This window comes from Liolophura sinensis, chromosome 8 (genome assembly GCF_032854445.1).
Source record: "Liolophura sinensis isolate JHLJ2023 chromosome 8, CUHK_Ljap_v2, whole genome shotgun sequence".
Taxonomy (NCBI): domain Eukaryota; kingdom Metazoa; phylum Mollusca; class Polyplacophora; order Chitonida; family Chitonidae; genus Liolophura; species Liolophura sinensis.
In genome coordinates, this window is record NC_088302.1 from 56,084,340 (window position 1) to 56,100,904 (window position 16,565).

Below are 16,565 nucleotides of genomic sequence, written 5' to 3' on the forward strand. Positions count from 1 at the left end.
AAAACATGACTGCTCAAAAATGTATAAAAACATTATGTTGATGATGTTGGAAAGGAAGGAGTGAATAAGTAATTATGGCTTGACGCCACTCCGGTAATATTGCAATCATATCAGGGCGATAGAAAGAAAGACGATAAACATATGTGTTCCCGTATACCAATTAGGAAGTACGTCGTTGATTTTCGTATGATGGTGATTTGTCTTAAACATTTCAGTGATAAAGCTGACAAAGTTTCTTCCCGGGAAATTCGCTGTGAACTAAGTTGAGGTTTCTCATGTCTCATCGATGATCCAGTTATTAATCCATCGATCAAACAGTCAGCCGGGGAGACAAAGAGAATCACTGAAGAATTCCAGTAAAGAAAATGAATGTCATTTTTAATCCGTCGTGGATTTTGTCCATTTTTACAAATCTTCGAGTTTTTGTCACTTATCTTGGGATCATCTGTTTCTTTTTAGTGTAGCCTTTTAAGTAACACTTTTTTCGGTTTGATATTTCCTGTCACATCAAAGAATCTTTGCAGCAGTACATCTGATGTGAAGGCCATGTGAAATCGATACCAATGTGTAGCAGAGAAAACCGTAAAAAGCAGGACTTGATAATGTTGACTTGGGATTGGTAAAAGACATTCATGCGGCGCTCTTTTATACTATTGCCGGTTAGATCAAATGTCTAAGATCTGTAAATGTTTTATCCAGAGCCTCAGATATGGGCCGACTGAACCATTAAATCACTTCCAGGAATCCACACAAGGTTAACCCCGGCAGTGCCTTAAAGTCTCTCCTCCCTCCACTGGTGAGGAGAGGGAGTACCGACTGTGCATCATTCACAGATACTCTTTCCCCTCTGTGGACCAAGAATACTTATAAACAAGCTAATCTGGTCTCATCAACGCACTAGTTTTTCAAGCGTTCCGAAATAATGAAAGGTCTAAAGACGTGTGGGAAACGTTTGAAATCATGACTCACTTTGGCTCTCTGGAAAAACCTTTAATATCCAAGAATAATAGCTATATTTATTTCAACTCGAGAAATTTGATTAGTTTCAATCAGAACTTTAGAAATATGGAAGCCCATTAGTGTCTCGATGAAAAAAAATTGGATGTAAAAAAATCGAAATTTCTGCCTTCTTATGTCACCTAGCTAGTATCGCGATTAGGAGCAAACCATACACACATACCTTACGTGTTACTGCATACGGTGTCTCTGTGTGTCATCAGAGAGTGTCACTGAAAGAAAAAAAGTAGAAATTCCGAGAAAAGAAAGTAGAAATTTCCAGAAAAAGTCGATATTTTGACATGAGAAAACCGAAATTTCAAGAGAAAAAGTCGAAATTTCGACTGTTTTACTCCCAATTTTTTCTTCACTGTGGACACAAATGGGCTTCCGTAAGAAAGGCTGGAAATCTTGCAGTTTTATTATATAAAAGAAATCTTCAGGGGTTTTAGCTGGCATATCCGGTTCTTTGGTTACTGAAGCAAATAGTCTGCTGCTGACTTTCGTTGAAATATAATATAATATAAATTTTATTTTACAATGTTTTGAAAAATTTTGCATACAAGGTGTTAAAGACCAATTTTCTCTATACTGTATGACCACGAATTCTGCACTTTTAACATCATTGGTTAATGGACAAAATGACTGATTGGAGTTTAAGGCCGTACTTTTTTTCTTTTCCCATCGTCTGTCAATGGCTAGTTCTTTCCTTGTACATAAAAATGATAACCTTTCAATTTTTCTGTATTGTCTAGGATCATATTAAAAAGCTGAAGCTTTCGGTATTTGTTTTCGAAATTTTATCCGAGATTATCATGGTATCAAAGCACTATCTGTGCCATCCACTCCCCCAAAAAACTATACGTTTCGTTAAATTCACTGAGACATGCGAGCAAGTTTTGAACCACTCTCATATATCTTTCCAGAATTCCTTACTTCTGCTACATTCCAAAAATAAATGTTCTTGGGTTTCCGTCTTCCTTTGGCATAGATCGCACAGAGCTGAGCCTTTTACATGGGCCTTAACAGGTAACTTAAGGAGACCAGCTGAATGTATATTCTATATTGGTGGTGACAAGTGATCTCGTACGCACCGAGTGTGAGGCCACTTAAGTAACACTACCATTCGTGGCGACTGCTTCCCATTATCGAGATCTTGAGAACAGTTTAGACGGAGAATCTGTATAAGAAAAAATATGCATGTGTCCAAAAAGTACGACAGAAAAATGAACCACAAACTATCTCAGGATCATCTCAGAAGTGTCCGGAAGACAAAACACTTCACTCCTTCAAGCATCAAGATTAAAAACATAAATGGCTTCGGAATTATCAGCAAGTATAAAAAAAACATTAACTGCAATCCAGAGTGGTTTTGGGGGATGTTTAAAACATTATAAGGCCGTAAGCTAAATCAGAAACAAAATGGCAAATGAAGGAAGATCGTAAAGCTTTACCTAATATAATATTTTAAAATCCAACAATAGAATGAAATTGTCTATTACTAACCGAGTTTGTCATAAGAACATAAAATGTTTGTTGTACCTAAGATTCTTCATTTCGCTATCCAAAGCACAAACTACATCCTTGGCGTGGGTTTAATAATCTTAGAAAAATGTTCTGACGGATTATCTGCAGGGTTTTATGTTAAGTTTGTAATCTGTGTAAAGATCCTCTCAGTTCCAAAATACTAGAGTGTTTCCGTTTTTCATGCGACACGCAAAGTGTCAAACAGCACAGAACCGTGTCTGCTGTACCGATAATGGCTAATTGATACGCTCAGCGCGGAATGCTTCACAGCCGGCAGGCCTACTATATTCACCTCAGCATGTTTTACGCTTTTTTCTCACTAAAACTGAAAATGTATCCGAGGCGCCTGTTTACTGATCATCATAACATAAGTCATAGCATTCTAAAGCTAAGCTGAATACTCTTGAAAAGGAAATATTGTAGTTGAGAGAGCTGTATCCCACACAGGTAATGGATGGATCCATTGGTTAACTTGAGATTAAATTGTTCTCAGTCGCCATCGATCTTTCAAATGTCTTTGAGCATTTGGCATAATATTTCATTTATTAATGAGTCAATGTATACTCAAACACATCTGTCGAAATCCGACATATAAAATGGACACTACCAGGCATCAGTCAACACATTACTTTTCATTACCTTGCATACAGTAATGTTTAACATACGATTCTAGGTCTGCTGTATGATAGAGATTATATGACAGATTTTAAGTTTAATTAAATTAGATGGTTAGATGATTAAATTAGAAGGTGTTAACGCATTAGAATCAGTCCCAGGAGAAGAAAACGCATTCCTTCATCGTCCACTGACCCATTGGTGCTGTTGGGAATAAGTAGGTTATTGGATGGCGGTTGTAAATGGTTTTACTAACATAATTTAATGTTGCCTACTGTGATAGAAAGGAGCACAGTGCTGAAAATTGGTCCAGACCACGTCAGGTTTGGAACAAAACCTACAAGACAGGTAGACTAGGTACACCAATCAGCTGTCTGGTGTTCAGATATGGCTTCCTGGGTTTAGTGACAGGCCAGTTTGCCCAGTAGTCTTTGACAATGGCTGTGTTGGGTTACAGGTTGGAAAGCAGACAAGAGGAATATCTGTGCTGTGTAATAATAACAATGGTAACGTTAAATAGCCTATACAGGATATTTTGGGAAAAGATCCACATTCGCTAATTTACTCAGATATTCTGCATTTGTCAAGAAGAGCTCAAATTATTACATTTGAGTAAATCAGGCTTGTTCCTCTGCTATTTGCAATGATTCAAAACCGTTATCATGCGAACTGATTTATAAATTTTAGTAATTTTTTGAACGGTAACGTGTGCAGTTGAGGCTGAATTTTTTCATTATTCTAAAACAATAGCAAAAATTCAATGTGCAATATGTAAAAGGTCCCTGAATTTCGCTGGGGGGGGGGGGGGGGGGGTGCACACAGATGCCTGGGAAGGCCCGTAGATTCCCAAGGTACACCGATGTCTGGGAAGGCCCCTGGATTCCCATGGTACACGCTTGTCTGCTTCAGTAACCTAATGTTTAGAGCGTCCGCATAGAAGTCGGGAGACGTGGAAACATACTCGAGTCGTGTCGTACCAAAGATTTGTTGTTGTCTCGCTTGACGCTCAGAAGTGAAACATTATAGAAATGGTGTAATGTATAATGTGAATGGGTGGGGTGTCATGTCTGGTGTCTTTGGCAGAACTGGTGTAATGTATAATGTGAATGGGTGGGGTGTCATGTCTGGTGTCTTTGGCAGAACTGGTGTAATGTATAATGTGAATGAGTGGGGTGCCATGTCTGGTGCCTCTGGCAGAACTGGTGTAATGTATAATGTGAATGGGTGGGATGCCATGTCTGGTGCCTATGGCAGAACTGGTGTAATGTATAATGTGAATGGATGGGGTTGACTCGCCCTGCCACAAGAACACACAGTATATCTTCACATACCTAATGACTCCTCGTTGTCATATGACTGAAAAATGTTTTAGTGCGATGTAAAACCCCCAGCATACATACATACACGCATACATACATAAATACACATACATACATACATACAGATGTATGTGAGGGTATCTACATTCCGCTTGTACACAGATGCCTGGGATGGCTCCCTAGTTCACAGATGCCTGGGAGGGGGTTAGCCTTGCTTGGTTCAGAATGGAGAGGTTTCTATCCCCAGGGGATGTTTCGACCATCTCGAAACCATTTTCAGATAAAAACAGCACATAGTACCCTGGTTAATAATGTAATCATAACGCTGATGCCATTCGTCTTGCTTGTTTACAGTGACGTCAACGCTAAAGAGCACATTTGTTCGAGATGTTTACGGGCTTAGTCAACGGAAGTACCGCCCGGCATGAAAACACGTGGTTACGGACACTTTCCGGTAATTTGGTGCTGTAAGTTCTGGGAAACAATTACACAGTTCCTGTCGATGGCGCTGTATACGTGTGACCCGTTTGCATGTCTGTACAGCTGAACGCCCGCGCTTCTATTGTGGTTGGCATGTCTGCACAGCTGAACGCCCGCGCTTCTATTGTGGTGGGCATGTCTGCACAGCTGAACGCCCGCGCTTCTATTGTGGTGGGCATGTCTGCACAGCTGAACGCCCGCGCTTCTATTGTGGTGGGCATGTCTGCACAGCTGAACGCCCGCGCTTCTATTGTGGTGGGCATGTCTGCACAGCTGAACGCCCGCGCTTCTATTGTGGTGGGCATGTCTGCACAGCTGAACGCCCGCGCTTCTATTGTCGTGGGCATGTCTGCACAGCTGAACGCCCGCGCTTCTGTTGCCGGACAGCTACTGTACCAGACTTACATCGCTGCAGGAGATTTTTACTTCACCGTTCAATAGAGACAGTTTTCAAACGCAGTGAAGGGAGTCACGCAGGAACGCCACAAAATAAGAGAGACAGAGGGATATCTATACTGTCCAGTTTACGTAAGACATAGTTTCATGTTTATTTACATTAAAGAATTGTTCTGATTAATCGGAAGTTATATTTGTAAAACGGCTATTAATATGTATTACTTTATTTTTATTTGCATGGTCAAACCATGCAACAAAGACCATGCAAACCATGTAAATGACCACAAGAAGTCTTAACTTTTGCTAGCATGTTGTAACACTTGTCCATTTCTTCTTTCACGCTTTCCATTAATGGGTAACACGAAATCTCCGCTCAGTGTAACATCGACAACAATTTCCTAAGACAACTATTTTACACATTAAAACTACTTCTCACATTAAACAAGAGGAATGCCTTCATTTTCATATTCTTCCGAAATGGAAGTTGCGTGTTCAAATCCAGATCCGGTGAAAGCAAATATCTTAAAATTAGCCATTTTTTGTATTTCCCTCGATTCGCCAGCTATAGTTGACATAAGACTATGGTTCAGGTACTAATAGACGGGTGTAGGTATGAAGTGAACGGCTGGGTAGTGCGTCATGTGTGGCGTTTTCAAGAGCAGAAGCACTGTAAATACGGGGCACAACGACATATTAGTGTTTAAAACAGGTAAAGCTACACCTATATTTAAATCTGGACGCGAAGGCCGTGGAGTGCCACAGGGCTTCATATTTGGACCCATACTCTTCTTTTATCTATATCACTGGTAACTTTTCTCCTCTTCTCAACTTAATTCTATTTTTTTAATTACACTTGCCTCTTTCTTTGTTGGATTGTAACACTGAGGAAGTTATTAATATTGGGGCGTGTGCTGGAGTCAGTTCATTGCTGGCTACATTTCAATAAGCTTTACACTCGATAGAAAGAAAACTAAATGCACGATCAATAAACTGTGCAAGAAATTTTTTTCTTCAGATATCATGGAGGTAAAAATACCTAACTATGAAATTGAATTAGAACCTGAATTCTTTTCTTTCACGTTGTGTTCAACAAAAGTTTGTCACACACATCACATATTAGATATATTTCAAATAAACTTTCGCGCGGCATAGGAACTGCAAGATGCATAAAGAATTTAAATAACAGAAAAAACCCTATTGCCCTGATTATCCTCATTTTATCGTATCTTTTCTGTGCTAAGACCGTGCGGGGTAACGTCTGTAGCACTCACTACGCCAGTGCTCTGCGGGCTAACATCTGTAAGCACCCACTACGCCAGAACTCTGCCGGCTAACATCTGAATCATCCACTAGGCTAATGCTCTGAGGAGTAACATCTGTAGCACCCACTAAACGCTTTTGAATATTTCGCAAAATCGTGCAATTAGTAAAATCACTACAAGATTTTTCCATATCTTACCTTTATTCCAGCAAGTAAATACTCTTGCTATTTTCAACTCAGCATGTTCTCTTGTCTCCAGATTGTTAAAGCTCATATATAGTCCCTTCAACCTTCCAGCACTAAGATGTTTAAAACATCTTAAAAAAATCCACAGGGCTTTCACGAAAACTTTACCTCTGCATTTGATCCATTTTAAAGGCCTACCAGAAAGGAAAGGAGTTTCCCCTCTGTCCGGTTTCCTCCCACAATAATGCTGGCCGCTGTCGAATAAGTGAAATATTCTTGAGTACGGCGTAAAACACCAATGAAAGAAATAAATAAAAATAAACACAGAATGAAAATTGCCACTTCTCATTTCTTATTTCAGATAATATTAAAGAGAAACACTTGAGTAATATTGCGGATAACAGTGATTTCCGCTCATACGCTGTTACTATCAGTCAGCCCCGTTTCTTTTCTCCACATAGGCTTTATTTCCCGCCTCTTACTCACTTACATGTTTATTTGACACTTTAAATGCTTTTTGCTATCTTGCTTGTTGTATTTGTAATGTATGAAATTCTTGTCTTATACTGACTGTTACTGAATAAAGAATAAATTATCTCAAAGAATGTGGCTACGTTTTTGACAACTTGTAGAGTTATGAACAGTACTAAGTCCCATAAATTTGGACGTAGCGTTTTCTATCCGGTTTGATTTTACATTGGAACGGTTATACATTTGGACAGTATATCTGTTATTGTGACGATATTCTTTCGGCATGACTGTAGGTCTAACGTTCGCTCTCCTGTCATTGTAGTTCTATTACATCTGACACACAAGGCTGATTAAACATGATTAAACCTTAAGTATAGGACGTGCAACTGACATTAAGTGAAATGACTGTTAGTCATGATGTGTGTTGTGGTTCAGCGAACAACGGTGAACATGGACTGATTCATTAAAATACCGAAAGATACCAGTACCGAAGATTTTGGCCAAAAATCAACATTCGCTATCCAATTGACATTTTCTGTATTCACCAAGAATAGCTCAAAGTATTGTCGTATAGTAAATATCAGAATCTTACCTGTGTTATTTATATTGTTAAAATGATTCTAAAGTTTGTAAAAATTTCACGAATTAGATTAACTTTATTACCGAGCGGATACACGTGCACAGATGAGGCCAATACTGAGATAGGATGAGGTAAAATGTAATTGTTTTGTGTGTGTGTCGAATCAGAGAAGAGCACGAGCATGGTTTGTGTAAAAGTTCATGTATATCTGGTTGTACTTGACAACATCATAGTTATGGTCTGGATAAAACTGAAAACAGAATGAATATGTTCTGAGAAAACAAGGGAACAACATGAATATGTTCTTCCTGAACCGGAGAACAACATGAGAATAGTTTGGAGTGAACCGGAAGCCAGCATGAGTATGATCTCTGTGAACCGTAAACCAGCATGAATACGGTTTGTACGAACATGAGGACAGCATGAATACGGTTTGTACGGACATGAGAACATCATGAATACGGTTTGTATGAACATGAGAACATCATGAATACTGTCTGTTTGAACAAGAAACTGCATGAATACATTCGTTATGAACATGAAAACAGCATGAATACAGTCTGTGCGAACAAGAAACTGTATGAATAAGGTCTGTATGAACATGAGTGAGTGAATACTTGGGGTTTAACGTCATACTTAGCAATTTTTCAGCCATATGCCGACGAAGGAGTCCTGGACCTACCGCCCCCAAAGTGGACGCTCTACTAACTGAGCCTTTGGGACCGGTGTATGAGAACAGCATGGATACGGTCTTTGTGGACATGAGAACAGCATAAATACGGCCTGTACGAACATGAAAACAGCAGGAATACGGTTTCTGTGAAGAAGAAACAGCATGAATATGGTCTGTATGAACATGAGAACAGCATTAATACGGTCTGTACCAACATGAGAACAGCATTAATACGGTCGGTACGAACATGAAAACAGCCTGAATATGGTCTCTGTAAAGAAGAAACAACATGAATATGGTCTGTATGAACATGAGAACAGTCTGAATATGGTCTGTATGAACATGACGACAGCATGAGAATGGTTTGTATGAACCTGAGAACAGCATGAACATGGTCTGTATCAGCATGAGGACAGCCTGAATATGGTCTGTATGAGCATGAGAACAGCCTGAATATGGCCTGTATGAACATGAGGACAGCCTGAACATGGTCTGTATCAACATGAGGACAGCCTGAATATGGCCTGTATGAACATGAAAACAGCATGAATACGGTCTCTGTAAAGAAGAAACAGCATGAATATGGTCTGTATGAACCTGAGAACAGCATGAATATGTTGTTTATGAACATGAGAGCAGCATGAATATGGTCTGTGTAAACTGTACTGAGTTTGGGGCTTAAAAGCACTTATTTTCTTCGATTACTATATGATTGTAGCGGTTTGCCCTTAGTAAACAGTGTTCTTTATAAAGCTACTGGTCCACTATGCAGTTTTTTCTTCCGAAACCGTTAATTAACTGAGCTCATTTTGTTTACACATTACACAAGAGAATTTTGTACTTCACTAATCTTTCAGCGATGGATTGATAAAATAAGAAAAGGTACAATACCCCAGTCAATCGGCTGTCACTTCGATGCATTTTTCACACGATTTTTCTACCCTAACCCAGGACTGAGAACTGCAGGAACGGTTTATCCCTCTCGCTGTTGCGTAAATGGACAGTATAACAGGTTAAACACTAAACTCCAGTTTAAATTACTCTTATTAGTTATTAGGTGAAAACAAAGACAACCTTGACTGGAGCAATCGTTATCTGAGGAGAGTTTTGGAAGTCTGCTCTTCGTTCAATGTCCAATTGAACGTTTACACATTACACAAGCTTTATTTTATGAAGAGGTAGAAAAACCACACAATCGCCCTGCGCAAGATGTGGGCATAGTTATGACATACTCAAAGGCCTTTTCAGCTGTTATCAGGTCTTTCTTAAAGATAAGCAGACAAGGTCGATTGAATATGGATTACAGTCTTAACTAAAAGAGCCGAACGTCTTGTGACGTGAAACCCTACGAGCGACATCATGTGAAGTGTTGGCTCTGTGTACATGTAGTAGCGCCACGTCTGAATTTCGATTGATGCGCATTACCTAACTAAATGGGCCACATTACCTTTCTCCGCAAGACAGATTTTCGTAACGTCTAATTGAGACGGTGTGCGATCTTATCTCAGATTTATTTTTTTTACTCTACACCTTCATTGTAGTCAGACTGGCTTGCACTTTAACATCTTGAACTTTTACCATGAACAGAAACGGCATCGTACTACAAAAGAATGGAATAAAACGTTTATTTTCCAAATATTGCCAGATACTCAGACAACATACAATTTCTGGAATTCACACGGTAAAACATTGGTATCAACAATTCATCTATAACAAAAATAAAATCATCGACAATGTATGGGCCATACAACACCTACAATTATATATAATACTTCTTAAATAGTCCTGACGTAGAGGTGCTATGGGGTTATCTTCAGCCCAGAAAAGGAAACACGACGTCCAGCGGTATCCATGAGGCCTCATTAACACGGAAAAGCGCGGTTTGAACACCGAATTATATATGTTATAACTGGTTATATAAATATCAATCTAACTAATGATCCATTCCCCCTTTACGAGTACAATTATAGTCAGATAATACAAAGTTATCAATACAGCGTTCGCCAACGGACTAAACCCGACAGATAAATCCAAGCAAGACTCCGAGAATGCATGGCTATAACCGAACCTTCGGCTACATTCTGAATAGTTGCATTTACGCCAACTGTTCTTGAACCACGTGCTTTGCTAGGCACGTCAACCTTATGTGCCACAAAAAAAGGTTTTGTCAGTACCCAAAAAAGTCTGACTTCCTGCCATCTTGTCGTCCACATTGCCTATCGCAGCATCCATGATGTACATCTACGTAGTCTATTCCTATACGTTTTGGCTATTCGTACAGCCGACCGACGGGGGTTGGGGGGGGGGGCTTGCAACAGAGTCAGGTGATTCAAAAATGGCGGATGACGATGTTAGGAAGCTGTCGATGCGCCAATTCATCAGAGTTAATTGAAATGTTAAAGTCTTCAGTGTTCACGGGAAGCAAACTAATGCGAAGGTAGAATTATTTAGTAAAACCGAGAGTACAGATTATGATAGCTGAGCTGAGAAAAATAGGAGACAGAAATCAGATGTAGTAAGCCCCTCTGCGCGCATGTTTGTACATTGTGGACATGAAGAAGTAAATGTACTAGCAGCTGTCGCCAACAAAAAATCACACCGAATAATTCGCTGCTAATGACTCTCTTTTACAGAACTGCATGGTAATTACACCGCTAGACTCATCTTCAGAAATGCAGAACTACTTGATAACTACGGCACTTGGATCCTCGCCTGAAATATAGAACTACGTTGATAATCTCTTCTCTCATACAGAACTACCTGGTAAATACGTTGCTAATCTCTTCATTTCATGTACAGAACTACCTGTTAACTACGTTGCTAATCTCATCACTTCATATACAGAACTGTGGTAACTACATGTACATTGCTAATCTCTTCTCTTGATACTCAGAACTACATGGTAACTACGTTGGTAATCTCATCACTTCATCCACAGAACTACGTATTACAACGTTGCTACTCTCTTCTCTTGATATACCGAACCACGTATAAGTGGTAACTACGTCGCTAGTACCCTTTCCTGATATACAGAATTAGTGTACGTGGTAACTACATTGCGGAACTCTCTATTTTCGTACAGATCTACATGGCAACTACTTTGCTAATTTCTTGCTGTACAAAACTACGTGGTAACTGAGTTGCTTATATCTTCTCTTGATATACAGAACTACATGGTAACTACGTCGCTAGTACGTCGCTAGTTTCCTCTCCTGATATATTTTTCTCTTCTCCACTGTTCTCACTAAAATCTTCGACGTCGCCGGAAAATTCCTCGATGTTTACGTCACACTCTTCTACGGAGTTAGCTCCCCCTGACACGGAGGTTGTCCAGCCGTCAGGACAGGGCAGACAACGAGAAGACCCCACGTGCTTCTGGTATGACCCCAGGGGGCAAGGTAAACAGCCTTGGGGGCCACTTTTATTGGACGGAGATTTCCGGAACCACCCCGATGGACACTGGACTGGAAACAGAAATTCACTTTTCTAAGCAACTTAAAACATATACGTGGTTCAAGACGATACAAATACATTGAACACAGTGGGTAACTTCATTAGTTTCCCGCTACACAAGGACATCCAAACTTTTCTGCTAAAAGTCTGATGAAAAGTCTTTCTGGAATGTGGCATTCCAGAAAGCATAATAGACAACATTACAGATCTATGTATTGAATTTTTTCACAGAAAATGATTGGCAAGAATCCAGGAAATCCTAGTTTTCAGGTTAATATTAAAATACACAAAGGATATAGTCTTGACTGAAGGGCATTTCTTACCTTCTGGAGAAGGTATAAACTAATGCCATTGTTTTTGCATGGCCTGGATAACCACTGATCCTCCCCCTTAACACAGGACATTGGAGCCTTCGGTAAGTAAACAATTACTCACCAGATTGCTAACGACATCAATGAACTGGACAGACAACATCAATGAACTGGACAGACAACATCAATGAACTGGACAGACGACATCAATGAACTGGACAGACAACATCAATGAACTGGACAGACAACATCAATGAACTGGACAGACGATATCAATGAACTGGACTGCACACAGTTTACTTACCACAGGAGGAGATGTTGGCTCTGTACTCGGACCCGTTCTCGCATCCCTCGCTGTCTTGATGGTGCACACCTACGGGAAGAGAAAGGGAAATCTGTGTCCGGGAAATTTGTGAAGGACTTGTGCGTCACTAAAACCAGGGCTCGGTAACAAGTGTGCTCAGCATGGGTCACAAACACCAGGGCTCAGTAACAAGTGTGTTTAACATGGGTCACGAACACCAGGTGTAGGTAACTAGTGTGTTCAGCATGGGTCGCGAACGCAAGGTGTTGGTAACAAATCTGCCTAGCATGGGTCAATAACACCAGGGCTCGGTAACAAGTATGTTTAACATGGGTCACGAACACCAGGTGTAGATAACTAGTGTCTTCAGCATGGGTCGCGAAAGCAAGGTGTAGGTAACAAATCTGCCTAGCATGGGTCACTAACACCAGGGATCGGTAACAAGTGTGTTTAACATGGGTCACGAACACCAGGTGTAGGTAACAAGTGTGCTCAGCATGGGTCACGAACACCATGGTTCGGTAACAAGTGTGTTTAACATGGGTCACGAACACCAGGTGTAGGTAACAAGTGTGCTCAGCATGGGTCACGAACACCAGATGTAGGTAACAAATCTGCCTAGCATGGGTCACGAACACCGGGTTTAGGTAACAAATCTGCCTAGCATGGGTCTCTAACACCAGGGCTCGGTAACAAGTGTGTTTAACATGGGTCACAATCACAAGGTGTAGATAACTAGTGTGTTCAGCATGGGTCGCAAACGCAATGTGTAAGTAACAAATCTGCCTAGCATGAGTCACGAACACCATGGCTCGGTAACAAGTGTGTTTAACATGGGTCACGAAAACCAGAGGTAGGTAACAAGTGTGCTCAGCATGGGTCACCAACGCAAGGTGTTGGTAACAAATCTGTCTAGCATGGGTCACTAACAACAGGGGTTGGTAACAAGTGTGTTTAACATGGGTCACGAACACCAGAGGTAGGTAACAAGTGTGCTCAGCATGGGGCACGAACACCTGGGCTCGGTAACAAGTGTGTTTAACATGGGTCACAATCACAAGGTGTAGATAACTAGTGTGTTCAGCATGGGTCGCAAACGCAATGTGTAAGTAACAAATCTGCCTAGCATGAGTCACGAACACCATGGCTCGGTAACAAGTGTGTTTAACATGGGTCACGAACACCAGAGGTAGGTAACAAGTGTGCTCAGCATGGGTCACTGACATCAGATGTAGGTAACAAGTGTGCTCAGCATGGGTCACGAACACCGGGTGTAGGTAACAAGTGTGCTCAGCATGGGTCACTGACATCAGATGTAGGTAACAAGTGTGCTCAGCATGGGTCACGAACACCGGGTGTAGGTAACAAGTGTGCTCAGCATGGGTCACTGACATCAGATGTAGGTAACAACTGTGCTCAGCATGGGTCACGAACACCGGGTGTAGGTAACAAGTGTGCTCAGCATGGGGCGCTGACACCAGGTGTAGGTAACAAGTGTGCTCAGCATGGGTCACTAACACCAGGGATCGGTAACAAGTGTGCTCAGCATGGGTCACGAACACCGGGTGTAGGTAACAAGTGTGCTCAGCATGGGGCACTAACACCAGGGATCGGTAACATGAGTGACTAGCACGGCCCACTAACACCAGGGGTTGGTAAGAAGTGATGTCATTAATATGAGGGGTCTGTGACAAGTGTGCCTAGCGTGGGTCACTAACATCTGGGTCGGTAACAAATGTGCCTAACATAGGTCACTAATATCGGGGCTCTGTTACAAGTGTGTCTAGCATGGGTCACTAGCATCAGAGGTCTATTACAAGTGTGTTTAGCATGGTTCTTTAATATCAGAGGTCTGTTACAGGTGTGTCTAGCATGGGTCACTTATAGCAGGGGTCGGTAACAAGTGTGTCTAGTATGGGGCACTAACATCAGGGGTCTATTACAAGTGTGTCTAGCATGGGTCACTAATATCAGGGGTCTATTACAAATGTGCCTAGCATGGGTCATCAACATCAGGGTTCTGTAACAAGTGTGCCTAGCATGGGTCACTTATATCAGGGGTCAGTAACAAGTGTGCTTTGCATGGGTCACCAATATCAGGGACCTGTTACAAGTGTGTCTATCATGGGTCACTAATATCAGTGGTCTGTTACAAGTGTGTCTACCTTGGGTCACCAATATCAGGGACCTGTTACAAGTGTGCCTACCATGGGTCATCAATATCAGTGACCTGTTACAATTAAAGTGGCTGTTATGATACTCACCGAAGCAGGTCATATCTTTGTTTCACGGGAAGCCAAAGCCTGCTCTGGTATTTACCTTTTGCTAATGTATGTGGAACTGAATATTTCACGTACATAGCCATGGTGGGATTGTTAGGTAGAGACAGTGTATGAGAGGTGACCTGGGTAAAAAGCTACCCGAACTACCTAAATTGGGAGGCCTTAGCAGGCCTTGACACAAAAGCCAGGAGGCCTTCACACAAAAGCTAGGAGGCCTTGACACATGACCAGCATCATTTAGCCGAGGAAAGCCAACTGGCTTCAGGATGTAATATTACATGGCATAGAACCTAGGAGGCCTTGACACAGAAGCTAGGAGGCCTTGACACAGAAGTTAGGAGGCCTTAACATAGAAGCTAGGAGGCCTTGACGTAAAAGCTAGGAGGCCTTGACACAAAAGCTAGGAGGACTTGACACAAAACTTAGGAGGACTTGACACAGAAGCTAGGAGACCTTGACACAAAAGCCAGGAGGCCTTGACACAAAAGATAGGAGGCCTTGACAGAAACGCTAGGAGGTCTTGACATAGAAGCTAGCAGGCCTTGACACAGAAGCTAGGAGGCCTTGACACATGAACACATGATTTAGCCGAGGAAAGCCATCTGGCTTCAGGATGTAATATTACATGACATAGAAGCTAGGAGGCCTTGACACAGAAGCTAGGAGGTCTTGACACAAAAGCTAGGAGGCCTTGACACAGAAGCTAGGAGGTTTTGACACAGAAACTAGGAGGCCTTGACACAGAAGCTAGGAGGTCTTGACACAAAAGCTAAGAGGCCTTGACACATGAACACATGATTTAGCCGAGGAAAGCCAGCTGGCTTCAGGATGTAATATTACACGCTGTACAGTTCGCCCAGTTCTTTCATGAGTCACCACTGAAGGATAACCGTAGGTGGAAGCTAACAGGCGACACTTGTAAAGTAGAAGCCCTTTGCTTACCGACTGGCACACCCATATTTTAGCATTTCTGTCCCGTGAACTAATCCGTGCAGTCAGCGAGGAAACAGGACAATAGCATCGGTGTTAAATGAGAGTGGACATTGTGGATCTGTCTAAAGCTGTCGCGATGTACGACTGGCTCAGCGACAATCCTCTCCTTCATATCAATATATCAAAGGAACAAAAAGCAGCTTTCGGTTTCTTCTTACCGACACAATCTGGAATCGTACTAGAGGGTAGCCATGTTGAACCCGTACACACGTAAGTGGTGTTCGACAGGAAATAAAACATCTTCCCGGCTGGACAGGCTGGCTGACATCTCGTCGTCCCGTCTAATTCTTTCTCACAGTTACTTTCCCCGTGCAGGGGTCCAATGATTTTCGGACATTTCGTTACTGAAATATGTGGAATTAATGATGTGATCATATTTTATATAAGAAGCGTAATATCACGACGACAACGCTATGTAAAACTCAGTGATATAAAGAGATGAAAAAACTAAAACCTTACACACAATTACACTTGAATCATAATAACACAATCGTCTAACTTAACCTCTTCCACAATATTCAAGGATAGACAACATGTTAACTATACCATAACTGTATTTGATTATTTAGCCAGAATTGTGATACCATGCCATTTACTACAAGGAGATATTTCTGGCAACTAAGTATAATAGCTGGCACATTATAATCTCTAAAATAAGCCTGACCATATCCATAGAAGGTGAACAGTTATCCTATCAACAAATAATGCTGACACTATG

At 41.3% G+C, this 16,565-nt stretch overlaps 1 long non-coding RNA gene across 1 annotated transcript; it reads right to left on the reverse strand.

Moving 5' to 3' along the window:
* Positions 1-11,949: 11,949 nt before the first annotated feature.
* Positions 11,950-16,119, reverse strand: LOC135472712 (uncharacterized). The gene is made up of 3 exons (XR_010444550.1): positions 16,006-16,119; positions 12,573-12,641; positions 11,950-11,968 (listed from the first exon to the last, which is right to left on the reverse strand). It is a non-coding gene; the product is annotated as an uncharacterized LOC135472712 (long non-coding RNA).
* Positions 16,120-16,565: the final 446 nt, after the last annotated feature.